The 17,767-nt window shown below is 44.3% G+C and overlaps 1 protein-coding gene across 7 annotated transcripts in view; it reads right to left on the bottom strand.

Annotated features, from left to right (window-relative positions):
* LAMA2 (laminin subunit alpha 2) overlaps positions 1 to 17,767 on the bottom strand; it is a 748,112-nt gene that overhangs the window by 517,616 nt on the left and 212,729 nt on the right. The gene's annotated exons all lie outside the window — the stretch shown is intronic.

Genomic DNA, 17,767 nt, shown 5'->3' with positions numbered 1-17,767 from the left:
ACAAAAACCAAGTCGAGAGTGTGCCGTGCCCTATGCATCGGGGTGGTGACAACTTGAGACAGCCCCATAGTCATCATGGAGGCCATGAAGTCCCGAGCCGGAACACTAGAGGCAGCCTCAGCATGAACATTGAAATCACCTGCGACTCTCTTTCTGGGCTCCTCCAATACCACAGCCTAGTTGGCCTCCCCCAGTTTAGTCAGAGAAGCTGCCAGGCAGCAGGGTGGATGGTACACCAGCAGCAACCCTAGTTTACTGTCTCCTCGTCCCAACACCAGGTGCAGGCCCTCACAGACAGCTCCAAGACAGAGTGGTTTCCTGCTGAAGGAGATGGAAGTTCTGTAGACCACAGCAAGTCCTCCCCCCGACCCTGCAGCCTGTGCTGGTGTTGCACCAAGTCAGATCAACTCATCCCAGCTTACTCACCCAGGTCTTGGTAATGCACACCAAATCGGCACCTTCATCCATGATCAAAGCGATGGATGAGTGTGGTCTTATTGTGCACCAATCTGACATTAAACAACAACACACACAGGCCAGAGGGCACAGGAGATGAGCAACGAGGAACCCATCCATGAGAGGAGTGGCAGTGAGGAACAAGGCGTAGATAGCCTTGCCCTTGTCTTCTATGGTAGTTCACCACCTTCCCATGGCTATACTTCCCTCCACCCGTGATCACTGAAATTGGGGTGGCATCACACATGTTCCTCCTTACTAAGACTCCTCCTAAACACCTGCTATGGACCCAACAGGAGACCACCAACAAAACCTACCTGAACCAGTTATCCCGGTAGGCCTCTGAGAGAATTGGGAACACTCAGACCCACTCAATATCTTATACACTGGGCACCTCTACTTTCCCCCATCTCACACCCAGGGAGGACCAGCCTTCTTTCTGCCAGTTGCAGACTCTCACTCTGAAGGCATCTGGTGACTTTATCCTATCATTCAGTTCACTGCACAGGCTCTCACTCTGTGCAGGAACTACACATGCACCATATGCCCTCCCCATTACCAATCTCCTCTAGATTGGTTTAAAAAAAAGAAATAGAAGGGGTTAGCACCCTCGCCCTCAGGACTCCCTAAGGGGCTCCCCAAGAGAGCCGGGCTTTTATGCCCCCTGACCCAGCCAGGAGCGGATACAACAGGCTGCAAAATTAACTGCAGCCTCTCTCTAGAGCCAGGGTCAGGCTGGGGGTCGCAGCACTTTCCAGGGACTTCAGCTATCTCAAGAGAGCAAGCAAGCACACAGATGCTCAGATATTCACTCCCAGCTGCAGCTGTTCCCCTATTGGGGAATTTTAGATTGTTTTTAAATTGTATTTTAAAATTCCTGTAATCTGCCCTGGGACCTTTGGATGAAGGGTAGGTAATTGATGATGATGATGATGATGATAATATAGCTTGTGGTTTGTTTCGGCAATATTCTATACTAGTTCTACTCAGAGTAGACCCACTGAAGTTAATAAACATGACTAATTTAGGTTCATTAATTTCAGTGGTTCTACTCTGAGTAGTACTTAGTTGAATACGACCTTTTGTGGTAAGTCAGAAATAAACCAAGAACAAACATTTTATTGTTTTAATTCTGGCTTAACATTCTTTGAAAGAAACTGAGCTCCACCATCATGGAATACACCTTCATATATTCTCCAGTCCCAATTAGAAGCTCATTTTAAACTTTCTTGCTCTGAGAAACCCTACCCTGAACATTCTGCTGGTGGCTTCTACCTGCAATTTATGTGTACTGCTCTCACATAAGCAGATTATGAACATTTAATCAACATTCATTATGATTTGCTCTTTCACCTGTCTTTCAACTAATTTACAAAGGATTTATTTTCAACTGAACTATTTCACAAGATTGTTACACAGGGCACAATTATATTTGGAGAAGCTTTGAATGTGCTAATAATTTATCCTTTTGTAAATCAGAGTTTATTGCCACCCAGATAAAAATAAAACAGATGGATAAGAGTATGCATTTCAGTAAGAAGAATTAAAATAAGAGGATTTCATAGATAACAAAACATATTTAGAATGTTTTGTTGTTATGTGCCTTCAAGTCGATTATGACTTATGGTCACCCTATGAATCAGTGACCTCCAATAACATCTGTCATGAACCACCCTATTCAGATCTTGTAAGTTTAGGTCTGTGGCTTCCTTTATGGAATCAATCCATCTCTTGGTTGGCCTTCCTCTTTTTCTACTCCCTTCTGTTTTTCACAGCATTATTGTCATTTCTAGTGAATCATGTCTTCTCATTATGTGTCCAAAGTATGATAACCTCAGTTTCATCATTTTAGCTTCTAGTGATAGTTCAGTTTAATTTGTTCTAACACCCAATTATTTGTCTTTTTCACAGTCCATGGTATGCACAAAGATCTCCTCCAATTCCACATTTCAAATGAGTTGATCTTTCTCTTATCCGCCTTTTTCACTGTCCAACTTGCACACCTATACATAGAGATCGGGAATACCATGGTCTAAATGATCCTGACTGTAGTGTTCAGTGATACAACTTTGCATTTGAGGACCTTTTTTAGTTCTCTCATAGCTGCCCTCCCCAGTCCTAGCCTTCTTCTGATTTCTTGACTATTGTCTCCCATTTGGTTAATGACTGTGCCAAGGTATTGATAATCCTTGACAAGTTCAATGTCCTCGTTGTCAACTTTAAAGTTACATTAAAGTAGCGACTACAAAAGAGTTATGTGCTTTCCTCTTTAACTTTCATCAACATTCTTTCCAAATCATTCTTTCCAAATCATTTCTGGTTTCTGCTAGTAGTATGGTATCATCTGCGTATCTTATATTTCTCCCTCCAATTTCACACCTCCTTCATTTTGGTCCAATCCTGCTTTCCCTATGATATGTTCTGCGTATAGATTAAACAAATAGGGTGATAAAATACACCCCTGTCTCACACCCTTTCTGATTGGGAACCAATCAGTTTCTCCACATTCTGTCCTTACAGCAGCCTCTTGTCCAGAGTATAGATTGCGCATCAGAATAATCAAATGCTGTGGCACCCCCATTTCTTTTAAAGCATTCCATAGTTTTTCATGATCTACGCAGTCAAGGCTTTGCTGTAATCTATAAATCACAGGGTGATTTTCTTCTGAAATTCCTTGCTCCATTCCATTATCCAACATATGTTTGCGATATGATCTCTTGTACCTCTTCCCTTTCTAAATCCAGCTTGGACAACTGGCATTTCTCACTCCATATATGGTAAGAGCCTTTGCTGTAGAATGTTGAGCATTACTTTAGTTGCATGGGATATTAAGGCAATAGTTCGATAATTACTGCATTCCCTGGGATCCCCCTTCTTTGGAATTGGGATGTATATGGAACGCTTCCAGTCTGTGGGCCATTCTTTAGTTTTCCATATTTCTTGACAATTTTTTGTCAAAATTTGGACAGATTCAGTCTCAGTAGCTTGTAGCAACTCTACTGGTATGCCATCTGTTCCTGGTGATTTGTTTCTTCCAAGTATTTTAAGAGCAGCTTTCACCTCACATTCTGAAATTTCTGGTTCTTCATCATATGGTTCCTCCATGAATGAATCTGTCATCCTTGCATCTCTTTTATAGAGTTCTTCAGTGTACTGCTTCCATCTTCCTTTTATTTCATCTCAGTCAGTCAGTGTATTCCCCTGTTGATTATTCAATATCTCTTTTAACAATTTCAAGAGTTTCTTCAGTCATTGATTGAGGTCTTTCTCTCTTTTTAACTAGAGGTATTGTCTTTTTGCATTCTTCCCTGATAATGTCTCTGGCATCACTCCATAGTTCTTCTCGTTTTCTGTGAACTAAGTTTAAAGCCTCAAATCTGTTTCTTATTCAATCTTTATATTCTTCTGGGATGTTATTTAAATTGTATTTTGGCATTATGATTGCTTTGTTGTTCTTCTTCAGCTTTATACTGATTTTCGATATTAACAGTTCATGATCTGTACTGCAGTCTGCTCCTGGTCTTGTTTTCACGGAAAGTATGGAACTTCTCCATCTTCTGCTATCAATTATATAATCAATTTGATTCCTATATTGACCATTTGGTAATGTCGACAGGTACAGTCGTCTTTTCGGTTGCTTAAAAAATGTGTTCACAAGAAACAAATTACTGGCTTCACAGAATTCAATAAGTCTTTCTCCTGCTTTATTTCTGTCTCCTAAGCCCCATTTAATGACCCTCCGTGGCGCAGAGTGGTAAGTGGCAGTAACGCAGCCGAAGCTCTGCTCATGATTTATATTTGATTTATATTTCACCCTTCCCCCCCAGCAGGAGCCCATGGTTGGATCATGGTTGGATGCTTTATGAATCTTCCAACCAAGTACTATATGAAAATCCCATGGGGTGGTTGCACATAATACCCAGCGTGGTAAGCGGCGGTAACGCAGCTGAAGCTCTGCTCACGGCCAGAGTTCGATTCCAACGGAAGGAGGAAGTCGAATCTCCGGTAAAAGGGGTCGAGGTCCACTCAGCCTTCCATCCATCCGTGGTCGGTAAAATGAGTACCTGGCATATGCTGGGGGGTAAAGAAAGGACGGGGAAGGAACTGGCAATCCCACCCTATATATACGGTCTGCCTAGTAACCGTCGCAAGACGTCACCCTAAGAGTCGGAAACGACTGGCACTACAAGTGCGGGGACACCTTTACCTTTGTAAGCCCCATTTCCCCACAATTCCTAGTTCTTCCCTGTTCCCTAGTTTTGCATTCCAGTCTCCCATAATTATCAGCACATCTTGTTCTCGTATGTGATCAATTTCTTCCTGTACTTCTGTGTAAAATCTCTCTGATTCCTCTTCTTCTGCATTTGCCGGTGGAGCACAAACTTGTGTTATGGTTATGTTGATAGGTTTCCTGTAAAATCTCAGTGATATCACTACTCAGACCTTGTGTTATAGCTTCTAACTGCTTTTACTACATCACTTTTCATTGTTAGAGCAACCCCATTTCTTCTTAATTTCTCATTTCCTGCATAAAATATTTTGTAGTTGCCTGATTGAAAATGTCCCATTCCCGTCCATTTTAATTCACTTATGCCAAATATTGTAATGTTGATATGTTCCATTTCTTGCTTGACAATTTCTAACTTTCCCTGGTTCATGCTTCTCACATTCCATGTTCCTATTATGTGTGTCGTACAACTCCAGACTCTCCTTTTGCATCTGTGTGCATCAGCCTCTCGGCTTCCTTTCAGCTTTGACCCAGCTGCATCATTAGTCACAGCGCTACTCATACTTGTCCTTTGTTCTTCCCCAGTAGCTCAGTGAGTGCCTTCTGACCTGGGGGTCTCATCTTCCAGAATTATCTCATGTTGTATTTTGCATACTCTGTTCATAGGTTTTTCGTGGTAAGAGGTATTCAGAGGTGGTTTACTATTGCCTTCCTCTGAGTTTTAGAATGTAGCATAGTCTTAAACAAACTATATAGTAAAGATGGGCAACAATGTAACTTGGATACAGGTATTGCCCTCTGGACAGCATTTGACAGACCGGAAACTCATCCATTACATAAAGATCAGTATTAGCATACAGTGAAAGGTAATAAGGTTTCAGTTTCTCTCCAATACTATTGTATAATCAATATTTATCACACAGAATAATCAATGTTATGGATCTGGTTAATTTTCCTACAGGCAAGGAGCTGCATGCATTTCTCTAACTCCATTATGGCTCTCCTGAAGATAAAGGGGTCCCATATCAACCCATATATTCCACTTGTGGGTTTTTTAAGAAATGCAGGTTGTAAACAGAAACTTGGTGTTTCCAGTTCTGGGGTCAGGGCAGGAAATGTGAAGAATTACGAGGAAACGTTTTACAATATTGTGTATCATTAGTTGGTGAAAGCTTGGGTTTTCAGTGGAATTCTGCCAATTCACACCAATCAAAGTCCTTGAATATTATAATTGTAGAGTGGAACAGATGAAATAATTAAAGCTTTCATATTTTTTTTCATGGTGCCTTGGCAGCTTTTCCAGTGTTGGCATTAAAATGCGTAAAGGAAAAAAATGATTTCACACTAATACTTTGCTACTGTAACTAAGTACTTCAGGGGTCTCCCTACAGAGAATTCTGAGAACTCTCGAAAAAGGAATTCAATGATAACTAACATTCACATTTTGTTCTGTTTCAATGCTATGCTCAAGAAGGTTCGGGGGTGACTGCCTCACTCCCCAAATTATCAACAGAGGTGAGCTTTGTGCTGTTTAGTGTTGTATAAAGCTGTGTCATGAAACATTTCCTCTTACTGACCATCCTTGTCCTTTAACCCTGACTTGCAGACATCTAGCAGCAAGCAACCAATTAAGCTCTCATGGTTATTCAAGTTGAAATCTATTTCATTTGCTAGAAATGAGAATAGTTAGCAGTCATCACAACACACTTGTACAGCATAAGAGCCCTTTGGGATCAGACCTAAGGTCCATCTTGTACTTCAAACAGTGACCAGCCAGAGGTTTCCAGGAAATCAATATAGGATATAGCTCTCCCCCATTTTATGTCCTCCAGCAACTGGAATACAGAGGGTTGTATCCAAATAACTTAGAGCAGGCCCATTGAAATTAATGGAGCTAAGTTAGCCATGCCCATTATTTTCAATGGGTCCACCATGAGTAGGACTAACACCGGATCCAACCCAGAGGTATACTGTCTCTGAATGTGAAGGATCCATTGAGCTCTCATGACTAACAGCTGTTGATAGACTTCCATGGAATTTTCTAACCATTTTAAACACCATTTAACCACTAATTTACCACTCCATGAATGGCTAGTTGATCACCACTTTCAACTTGATTAACTTTTACATCTGTGACTCAGAGGCATTGCTAGTATCTATGAAGTTAGAAGATGCCCATAATGAAGAAGCAAGCATAGAGGACAGTAGGGTGAGAACAACATGGATTATCACTTTGAAACCCTGGCTATACATGGATAAGAATACACTAAATTTGAGGGTGTCATGATACACCCAAATACATATACAAGAATCAGAAAAGTAAAACTCTCCTCCAACTTTGCTGCATTGGCCAATACAAGCAATTCTATTATGACTGCTTTCACTGGCCAGGAGAAGGGTGAAAGAAGGATTCAGGACTTTGCTGCTTTCCAACTACTTTTTACATGTCATAAATCTGTTCCAAGTTATGAAATACTGAAAAAAAAGAGCAAAGCAGCAGTCAGTACTTCAGTGACAAATATGGAAGCATAGCATCATGTGGCTATATTAGAAATAGTAGAAAGACATTGAAAACAGGAGCAGCTTTAACTATTTTCGAACTCTAAATGACAAACTATATACAGGTTGGATGACCACTTTCCAAAAGGCATTTCTGTGGTTTCAAAAGAAAAGGATGTGAAGAATTTTGCAGAAGTGGACCTGGTCCTGATGTTGCTCTATGAGCACACGGCCTCAACATTTCAGAAATAAGTGCAGGCAGAATACTGGGCAGGAGCAGAGCTCCCAAGCCTCAGAGGCTGCTATATAAATGATGTGGGAGAGACAGGCAGCAGGGAGGCAGGAAAGAGCAAAGTCTAGATGTTAGTATTGTGAGGAGTAGTGGTGAGACAGCATATTTATTGAGTGGGGTCATGGGCATCGTGACAGTTCTGACCTCTGTGATGACTTAGTGCTCCCAAAGCTAAGGTCTAGGCTGGGAGATATCTAGGTCTCTCAGGGGTTGCAGAGATGCTGAAGATACTCTGAGCAGTCTTATCAGAAAGGGAGTTTTTTCTCACACAAGTCAACATGTTCAGTTTTCTCTAGATGTTGCCAAAAAACCCAGCAAAAAGGGAATCAGATAAATTATTATTCTGATAAATTCAAATTGTGTTCGGAAATGTCTAATGGTTATATCCCAATTCAGGGGTGGGGAACCTCAGGCCTAAGGCCCAAATGTGGCCCTCCAGGCTTCTCTATCTGGCCACACTCCCTCTTCTTAGGCCATATCCCTCACTGACCTGGCTCTTCACCCTTCTCAAGTGCTTTTGCCTGGTTTGAATGTGTTATTGAACTGTGATTATGTTTCTTGCTTGCCTGGCAGAAGATGGAGGTGCGTGTTCATACATGCATGCGTGTAAAACCTCTGACATTTGCATGGCTGGAATATAGCCTGCTGTACAAAGATAAGAGTCACATCCATTGCTCCACCCAATTTTTGCCTCTGGACCCACCCACCAGCATCATGCAGACTGCAGAAGGTTGCCCAGGAGAGAATGCAGCCTTCAGGCTGGAAAGGATTCCCCACCCTTGTCCTGTTCCATCATGCTTTTGGTGAATCTCCTGAAATTTAAGCTTGAGCTAAGATGCAATGTTAATTTCCATTATCTGCTATGTTAATGTTCATTGTCTGCATTCTTGCTATTTTTAAACTCTTCCATGCGAAGCTACCACACAATGTGATACTCCATCTCTAACTTTGCTACTTTTTGCCTGAGGATGGTGGATGACATTCCTAATTAGGGATGACATCTCCTTCTGGAAGGAACAGGCAAAGTCCACTTAAGTCTTTTGCCTCCTCTCCAGGGGAAGGAGTAATCCCTCTCATCAGGCCAACCCTGCCTGAAGTTGGTGACAATTGGGGTCCTCTTTTGTTCCCTAGAACGTTTCTGTTATGAGCCTTTATTCCAGTTTTTCATTGTTAGTTCTCTTTTTGTCAGCATGTTCTTTTCTCCCTTTGTGGTGTGTCTTTGGTGAGTGAGGGGGGGAGGAGATGTTGCTGTGTCTGTGTCTTCCTCTCCCCGTGCCTTACGCCCTTCCTGCTTTTTTCCCTTCACTGCTGTCGTTTGTGTTTCTTTGACTTTCTCTCTTTCATCCCTTCATGTTTTGGGGTTGGGAACAAAGAGACACCTTGTCAGGTGCAGAAGTGGCCAGTCGAGGTAAGCCCCATGAAGTTAGGCTGCCAATGGTGAAAGAGCATGGAGCAGCAGTCCCCACTGACAGAATCCTTAGTCAGGATTCTGTCATTTTGTGTGTGTTGTGGCGGCAGCTGCTTTGCCCCATCGCTCCATTCTAGCCAACAATTCTCACAATCCTTCCGTTTTGAGTGGGTTTGCTGAGCTTGCTCCCCCACCTCCTGACAGCCTTTTCTGTTTGTGGTGGGCTCTTTGGGTGATTCCCAATGCTCTAGCCTTTTGGCAGGATCACACCTCATCCAGGAGTTGCAGACGTGTCTTCACTTTCCCTCTCAGTTGTAGAGTGTGCTTTTGGCAGCTTCCTGCCTTTTGTAATGCCTGTGCAGTGTGGAGTCTCCTGTTATGGCTGCCTCGGTTGCCTCTTGGATATCACCTAGGAGTCTTTGATGCATCCGGCTGCTTCTCGCCCTTGACTGTGCAGGGGATGGCTGTGCCATAGCCTAATGCTTTTGCTGCCTCTGTCCATGATGGCCACCCATTATGGGGCTGGTCAGTGGCTCCTTATCTGATAGTACTCAGCACTCTGAGGCAGGAGTTTCTCATTCATGCAGGGCCAGCATCAGAGGGCCTCTCCTTAGGATGGAAGGGTAGTGCTCCCTTTCTGTGATCTGCTGCAGCGTCAACTTGACTCCTGGCCCTGCCTCAGATCACACAGAGGGAGCTCCCAGGCACTCCCCCATACAGACCACACAGTCTTCAATAAGCCCACATGCACACCCCACCTACCTCTCCCATTGCTGTGAATGCTGTGCGCACTGTGCACGCATGCCTGCCATCAACCAGGATGGTGGGGGGGCATGAGCCCCTTAAGGAAGCCTCCGCCACCATCTTGGTTGATGGCAGCCATGTATGCACAGTGCGCATGGCATTCACGAGTCGACTGGAGAGGTGGGTGGGGTGGGGTGAGAGGGCAGGTGCTGCAGGCCCAAGGCAGGCTGGTGCCCAAGGACCCAGTCATACCTAGCGCCAGCCCTGCATTCACACAGTCATTCAGCAGATGAGGGGAATAATGCTGCTTCCTGTGTCAGTCATGGGGTTTTATCCAACAGAGAAATCTCATGAGTATGTCCCTGCTTTAACAAAAGGTTAAAGTCTCTTCCCCCCCCCAATAGTAAACACAGGAGTGGAAGGTCCTCTTCACAGAAAACCCACGAGGGAAAGAGTAGGCACCATTTCAGGAGGCATAAGAGAAAGAGATCCCACAGATCTGCCTCAAGTAGCAATTCTGTGGGCTTTCCTTCCCCTGTTCCATGAGTTTCTTCTCCTGTCATTGTGGAGCTGGCTAAGAAACATACTAAGAGGCAGATGGTACTGATAATGCTTTCACTTTTAATATTTCCCTGAACGGAAGAGGAAGCACTACCTGACTCCTATTCAAACTCTGAACCTGCTGGCAATGAGGGTGAACTCAAGCAAGATTGTTTGCTTCTGTCATTTTTCAGCTCTTACTTTCAAACACATGAAGGGTCTTACAGCTGACTGAGAATGAAGGTCCAGTTCAGGATACTTCCTCTCAGTCATTAGTTATGGTGCATAGAAGATTTTCGCCTCCACTTCTTGTAAACCTGTCACCAATTTCTTTTCCTCAGGGTTTTGGTGCCATCTGGAAAGCTGAATGGGCTAACCCTAATAAGATTAAAATAAAATTCATTAATAGGCAAAAAACCTTGCAGTTTAAGAACGTACCTATAGCCAAGAGATATTTCTATCAAACTTTAAAAAGCAGGGAAATTGGGCAGCTATAGTGAATGCACCAGGGGAGCAGGAGACCCGACCTCCTCTCTGAGATATTGGACTGCCCCACAAATCTGTCAAAATGCAAACACAGTTTCGGTTGGTCTTTCACAGACCAATCCACTTGCTGTGCAGCTTGGAAGAATTTGGTAACATGTGCCTCTGAGCATATGGTGAGTGGTGGCAATATCTGCAATCTCCAAAGATGGAGAATGCCATTTTTGTATGTTTGTTGGTGTTCTTCTTTGCTTCATTCCTGTGTTACTATTGTTTCTACAGAGAATCTAATCTAGAACATTTTATTTCTCTCATTATTCCTCCTAGATACCTGTTTCAAATTTATTTTTATTTATTTCAAAGCCTTTTTTTTGGTCACTGTCATATGATGGTGAAGACAGCCTTTTGTGTTTCAAACTGGAGGTTATGCTCTATTTCTATTTTGGGTGCATTAACAGTTGAATCTGAAACCACAGTTTGATGTAAAATCAGATTGATTACAATATGTTGCCACTTCAGGAATGACTTTAGCTGATGGAAAAAAACAAACTTACTCTGCCCAAAATTCATGTTTTCAGCCTGCTATGTTTAAACCACTTCATTTAAGGAAAGATGGGCATGGTCAATTAAAAACATAGAACACACCTAGAATTTTGCTAGAATATATTTCACCTCCCCCTGTTTTATCTTGTGCAAACTGAGACACTCCTGAGGTCCACTGGAGACTATTCTGCAGAATAGTCAGTGCCATTATTCCACTATTATTTTTGGAGTTTTTTTAGTGTAAATTTTGCAAAGTGTTGCTGTACTTCACATAGTCACAGAAATAAAAGCAAAAGAAAATGATTTCCTATAGGAAGCTACACTAAAATTGCAAAGTAAATCAGACATATTTAAAGTGACTATCTGAACTCTGTCAAATGTCTTAATAATGTTGCTTCCTCCCCACTTAAACAACATTAGCACAGCACATGTCTTGTTTCTATTGTTCGAGCTGATTGCAGGTGTTGCCCCCACTCACCCATATGCCCAGAGGCACATGTTACCAGATTCTTCTGAGGTACACAGGAAGTAGATTGGACTGTGAAAGACCAACCCAAATTGTGTTTGCATTTTGACAAATTTGTAGGGCAGTACAATATCTCAGAGAGGAGGTCAGGTCTCCTGCTCCCCTGGTGCATTCACTATAGCTGCCCAATTTCCCTGCTTTTTAAAGTTTGATAGAAGTATCTGTTGGCTATAGGTACATTCTTAAACTGCAAGGATTTTTGCATATCTGCTTTTTAATCCGGGAGGTAAGAAATGGGATCCTGTGCAAGCTTGCTGAGAATGAATTGATCATTTGCATGCTTATTGAGTTCAGTGGTATTTACTCCCCTGCAATCATGCTTAGGACAGGTGAAACTGACCACAGGGGATGGGGAGGGGAGGAGGAGGAGAAGAAGGGCAGTGGGGACGAGGAGAATGGGAGCAGGAAGGAGGGGGAGGGAGGAGAAGAGCAACTTTTATCATTTGCATGTTTATTGAGCTCAGTGTGATTTATTCCCAAGCAATCATGCTTGAATGAATGAATGCAAACGCCTTCAAGTCGATCCTGACTTATGGCTACCCTATCAATAGGGTTTTCATGGTAAGCGGTATTCAGAGGGGGTTTACCATTGCCTCCCTCTGAGGCTAGTCCTCCCCAGCAGGCTACAGCCTGCTCAGCTTGCCACAGCTGCACAAGCCAGCTCCTTCCTTGTCCGCAACTGCCAGCTGGGGGACAACGGGGCTCCTTGGGACTATGCAGCTTGCCCACGGCTGCACAGGTGGCAGGGCACGTAACCCCTGAGCCACTCACTGTGGGGGTGATCTTTAGCTGGCCCTTTACACCCAGGAGACACGAGTGGGGATTTGAACTCACAAACTCATGCTTAGGATAGGTAAAACTAACTGGAGGGGGAGGGAGGAAGGGCTGGAGTGGGCAGGAGAGGAGGAAGAAGGAAGAGGGAAGGGGAGGAGAAAGGGAGAGGAGAGGTGAAGGAGGAGAAAAGCAGGTCTGATCATTTGCATGCTTATTGAGTTCAATGAAATTTATCCCTATGTAATCATGGCTAGGATAAGTAAAACTGACCAAGGGGGAGGAGCATGGGGAGAGGAGAGGGAAGGAGAAAGGGAGGCGAGACGGGAGCGGAAGTAGGGGGATGGAGGAGGGGATTGGAGGGGAGGGGCAAAGGAAGGTGCAGGTTTGATCATTTGCATGCTTATTGAGTTCAATGGTACAGTAGGTTCCCACTCATATTGCGGGTTAGGTTCCAGGCCCCCGCCAAAAAGCAAAAATCACTGAAAAGTGGAACATAGCTCATCCAGAAAGAGAGCGAGTGAGTGAAGCCTGCTGCTGCACCGGCACAATCAGCTGTAGCGCGGGGAGCTTCAGGGGCCAATCACTGTTAGCTGGAGCACGACGGACGGAGCTCCCCGCGCTACAGCTGATCATGTCGGCGCAGCAGCAGGCTTCGATCAGCTGTAGCACGGGGCGCTCCAGCCGCCACACTCCAGCTGACAATGCTTGGACCCTGAAGCTCCCCGTGCTACAGCTAATCACACACTACAGCTGATTGCACTGCCACTCCAGGAGGAGAAGAAGGGGGCAGAGGACAGGGCTTGCACTGTATTAGCGGAACACCAAAAAGCGGGACCCTACTGTATTTACTCCCGTGCAATCATGCTTAAGATAGGTAAAATTGACCGTTGGGAGGGGGAAGGAGGGGATTGGAGGGGGAGGAGAGGGAAGGGGCAAGAGGGAGGGGATAGGAGGGTGGGTTTGGTCAGTTGCATACTTTTTGAGTTCAGTGGGATTTATTTCTGTGCAATCATGTTTGAAAATGGAAATGAATTGCCTTCAAGTCAATCCCGACTTGTGGGACCCTATGAATAGGGTTTTCATGGTAAATGGTATTCAAAGGTGGTTTTACCATTGCCTTCCTCTGAGGCTGAGAGGCAGTGACTGGCCCAAGGTCACCCAGTCAGCTTCATGGCTGTGTGGGGATTTGAACCCTGGTCTCCCAGGTCCTAGTCCAACACTGACCTGGGGGAGCGGAGGGGGAGTAGATTGGGTGGGTGGGCACTGGGCAGAGGGGAAGCCCCTTTCCTTTCCTAAAGGAAAACATTGTGAACAGTATCATTGCTTTTAAGGGTTTCCCCCACCTTTTTATTTTACAGCAGGCACATGTAGCTTCCCACCCAAATTTAAACCAAAGCTGTCCCTGGCCATATCCACACCAGGCCTTTATTTCACTTTGGATAGTCATGGCTTCTCTCAAAGAATCCTGGGAAGTGTAGTTAGTGAAGGGTGCTGAGAGTTGCTAGGAGACACCCTGTTCCCCTCGCAGACTCCAATCAGAGTGGCTGACTATTAAACCACTGGAGCTCTGTCAGGGGAATAGGAGTCTCAGCACCCTTCACAAACTACACTTCTCAGGATTCTCTGAGGGAAACCATGACTGTCTCATGTGAAATCAAAGTCTGGTGTGGGTGTGACCCCTTGATTAGGCAAGCCCAGCAGATGTGAGTCTGGCTTTTAGAACACTGACTGTTGGTTCTTACTGAGCATGCCCAACAATATCATTCAGTTTAATGCAAAATTTATTAAATTAATTAAAAATCAGCCAGGTATTTTTTTAACTTTTAAACTGCAGAAGATGAACGTCATAGTATGGGGCAAGGTCAGTAACAGGATTCTAGGTACTTTGTGAACATGGCTGATTTTTAATGAATTTCAACAGATTATGAGAAACCTGAGAGAAAAAAGTCCAAAAGATGTCTGGGTCCCCCCCCTCTCTTTAGACTTTGAACTCTCGATTCTTACTGACTGTTGTGTTTATCGCCATGAAAATTGAGAGGGTTGTTAAGCAATTATTTGTGAGTTAAGGACTATAAGTTTTGTAAGGTTTTGTTTTGAAATAAGCTTATGGGAAGCATCCGAATGCCATGGGGGTATTTTCAATTTAACATTGTGGAATGTGAAAAATCCACGCTGGCTATAGTATATAGCCACTATTGTGGTGATATAATAAGGCTAAAACAGGCTGTGTAGACACTAGTAGCCTACAGCAGAGTGTTTCCGTTAGCCCTACCTGGAATGGAAATAGGTTGATCTGCTGATCAATTGCCAAATCTCTTTGAAGCTGTTTAAAAAAAAACACTCAAGTTGATCCCACCAGGTTTTATAGTTAAAAGGGGCAGGGTTTAACTAGCGTTTTGTGTCCCCATTTTCAGAGCAGAGGAGTGGAGATACACTGGAACCAGCAGACAGTGAATATGTTTCTACCCATAGTTTCTAGAGGGGTGACAAAGCATTATAACTGTTCTGATTCGATCATGAATCAATTGTGCTAGCATCTGCATGGATGGGTGAGGAACCTTGCATTTTCTGATGTGCCAGTGTCCTTCCCTGCAGAAGGTGCTTTTCCTAGTTTCTATCTAAGTTGAAATGTCAGTGCAGGGTCAAGGAATTGTCTGCTCTGCCAGTCGGTCTAGTGGGAGAGATGACTCCTCTCCCTGAAGAGGAGGCAAAAGTCTTTAGTGGATCATGCCTATTCCTTCCAGTAGGAGGCATCAACCCTAATCAGTAATGTCATCCATCATTCCTAGCAAACAGAAATTCATGGTAAGAAAAATTTCCATTTTTCAGGACAAGACCAAATATGCAAGCACAAAACTTTTTATAGCTTCAGGGCTTTTCATTTCACCATGTGACACAGGACAAGTAAAACATATTCAAGAATGATTAATTTTGTGTAGTTTTAAATCATGATATCACTACAAGTCCACTCAAATCCTATATACAAAAACATCCAAGGCCTATATACAAAAACATCCAACAGTTGGGAAAACATTGAATGATGAGAGATCATGAATAATGATGCCTATTTTCAATTGGCCAGTGCTTAGAGATCCAAATCCATACATGGGAATACGAAAGTAGTACTGCTTATTAATTAGCGAGTTCGGCAGCAGGGCGAGGAGGCCAGGGCCCCCCACTCTGTTCCCTGACCTCAACTAAACCACAGTCTCCAACCTATTGACGTAATAAACCTCAAACAAAACTATGCAGGTAAGAAGCCAGCAGGCGTGTGGGGGCTTTCCAGTGTTTTGCACCTGTTGGACAGCAGTCGTGGGTGTGCTCTCGGTGCAATAAGCTCCTGGCTCTCCGGGAACGACTTCATTTCCTTGAGGCCAAGGTGGAGGACCTGGAAAAGCTGAGAGAGGCAGAGAGGTGTGTGGAGGAGGCCTTCAGGGACATTATAGCTGTGTCCCACTCCAGCGATGATAGCTCTCCTGCTATCATGGAGAACGATGGTCTCCGAGAAGGAGAGCATCCAGCTGAGGAAGAGGGAAACGATCCCTTAGAAGGGACCCATTCCTTGGGGGATGAGCAGCTATCCTCTCGTGCCGAGGATATATCTCCAGGGGGTGGAGGGATCCTTGTAGTGGGTGATTCAATCATTAGGAACATAGACAGTGGGGTGTGTGATGGGCGTATAGACTGCAAGGTGTTTTGCCTGCCTGGTGCGAAGGTTGCGGATATCGCCCGTCGTTTAGATAGCTTGGTAGACAGTGCTGGGGAGGAGTCAGTGGTCGTGGTGCACGTTGGCACCAACGACATGGGGAAATGCAGCCGTGAGGTCCTGGAAGCAAAATTTAGGTTGCTAGGTAGGATGCTGAAAGCCAGGACCTCCAAGGTGGCTTTCTCTGAAATGCTACCGGTTCCACGTGCAGGACCAGCCAGACAGGCCCAGCTTTGCAGTCTCAATGCGTGGATGAGATGATGGTGTCGGGTGGAAGGGTTTAGATTTGTTAGGCACTGGGGAACATTTTGGGACAAGCCAGGCCTGTACAAAAGGGACGGACTCCACTTGAACCAGAATGGAACCAGACTGCTGGCACTTAAAATTAAAAAGGTAGCAGAGCAGCTTTTAAACTGACTGAGGGGGGAAACCCGACAGGAGCTGAGAAAGGTCCGGTTCGGAATAAAGCTCCCCCCTGGGATAAAAACCAAAGAAATGATGAAATGTTAAAAGGGGTAGGCCTAGAAGTAGGCATTGTGAGAGCAGGGGCACAGGATATAAATTCAGAAGAGCAAAATTACCACAGGCCAAACCACAAGTGCCAAAGACACTTGAAGAGAGACACTGCTTACAAGTGCCTGTACGCTAATGCTAGGAGCCTGTGAACCAAGATGGGAGAACTGGAGTGCTTGGTCTTAGAGGAGAGCATTGATATAGTGAGCATAACGGAGACCTGGTGGAATGGAGAAAACCAGTGGGATACGGTTATCCCTGGATATAAACTATATCGGAAGGACAGGGAAGGACGTATTGGTGGCGGAGTCGCTCTATACCTGAAAGAAGGCATTGAATCCAGCAAGCTGGAAACCCCAAAAGAGGCAGACTCCTCCACATAATCGTTGTGGGTGGTGATACCATGCCCCAGGAGGGACTTAATACTGGGAACGATCTATCGTCCCCCTGATCAAAATGCTCAGGGAGACCTGGAGATGAGATATGAAATTGAGGAAGCATCCAAACTAGGAAATGTGGTAGTAATGGGTGATTTCAACTAGCTGGACATAGACTGGCCGCACATGTGTTCCAGTCATGACAAAGAAGCAAAGTTTCTAGATATTCTAAATGACTATTCCCTAGACCAGTTGGTCATGGAACCGACCAGAGGGATGGCAACCCTGGACTTAATCCTCAGTGGGGACCGGGACCTGGTGCGAGATGTAAGTGTTGTTGAACCGATTGGGAGCAGTGACCACAGTGCTATTAAATTAAACATACATGTAAATGGCCAATTGCCAAGAAAATCCAACACGGTCACATTTGACTTCAAAAGAGGAAACTTCACAAAAATGAGGGGATTGGTAAAAAGAAAGCTGAAAAACAAAGTCCAGAGGGTCACATCACTCGAAAATGCTTGGAAGTTGTTTAAAAACACTATATTAGAAGCTCAACTGGAGTGCATACCGCAAATCAGAAAAGGGACCGCCAGGGCCAAGAAGATGCCAGCATGGTTAACGAGCAAAGTCAAGGAAGCTCTTAGAGGCAAAAAGTCTTCCTTCAGAAAATGGAAG

This window comes from Rhineura floridana, chromosome 4 (genome assembly GCF_030035675.1).
Source record: "Rhineura floridana isolate rRhiFlo1 chromosome 4, rRhiFlo1.hap2, whole genome shotgun sequence".
Lineage (NCBI taxonomy): Eukaryota > Metazoa > Chordata > Lepidosauria > Squamata > Rhineuridae > Rhineura > Rhineura floridana.
This window is presented reverse-complemented; position numbering and strand designations above follow the sequence as displayed.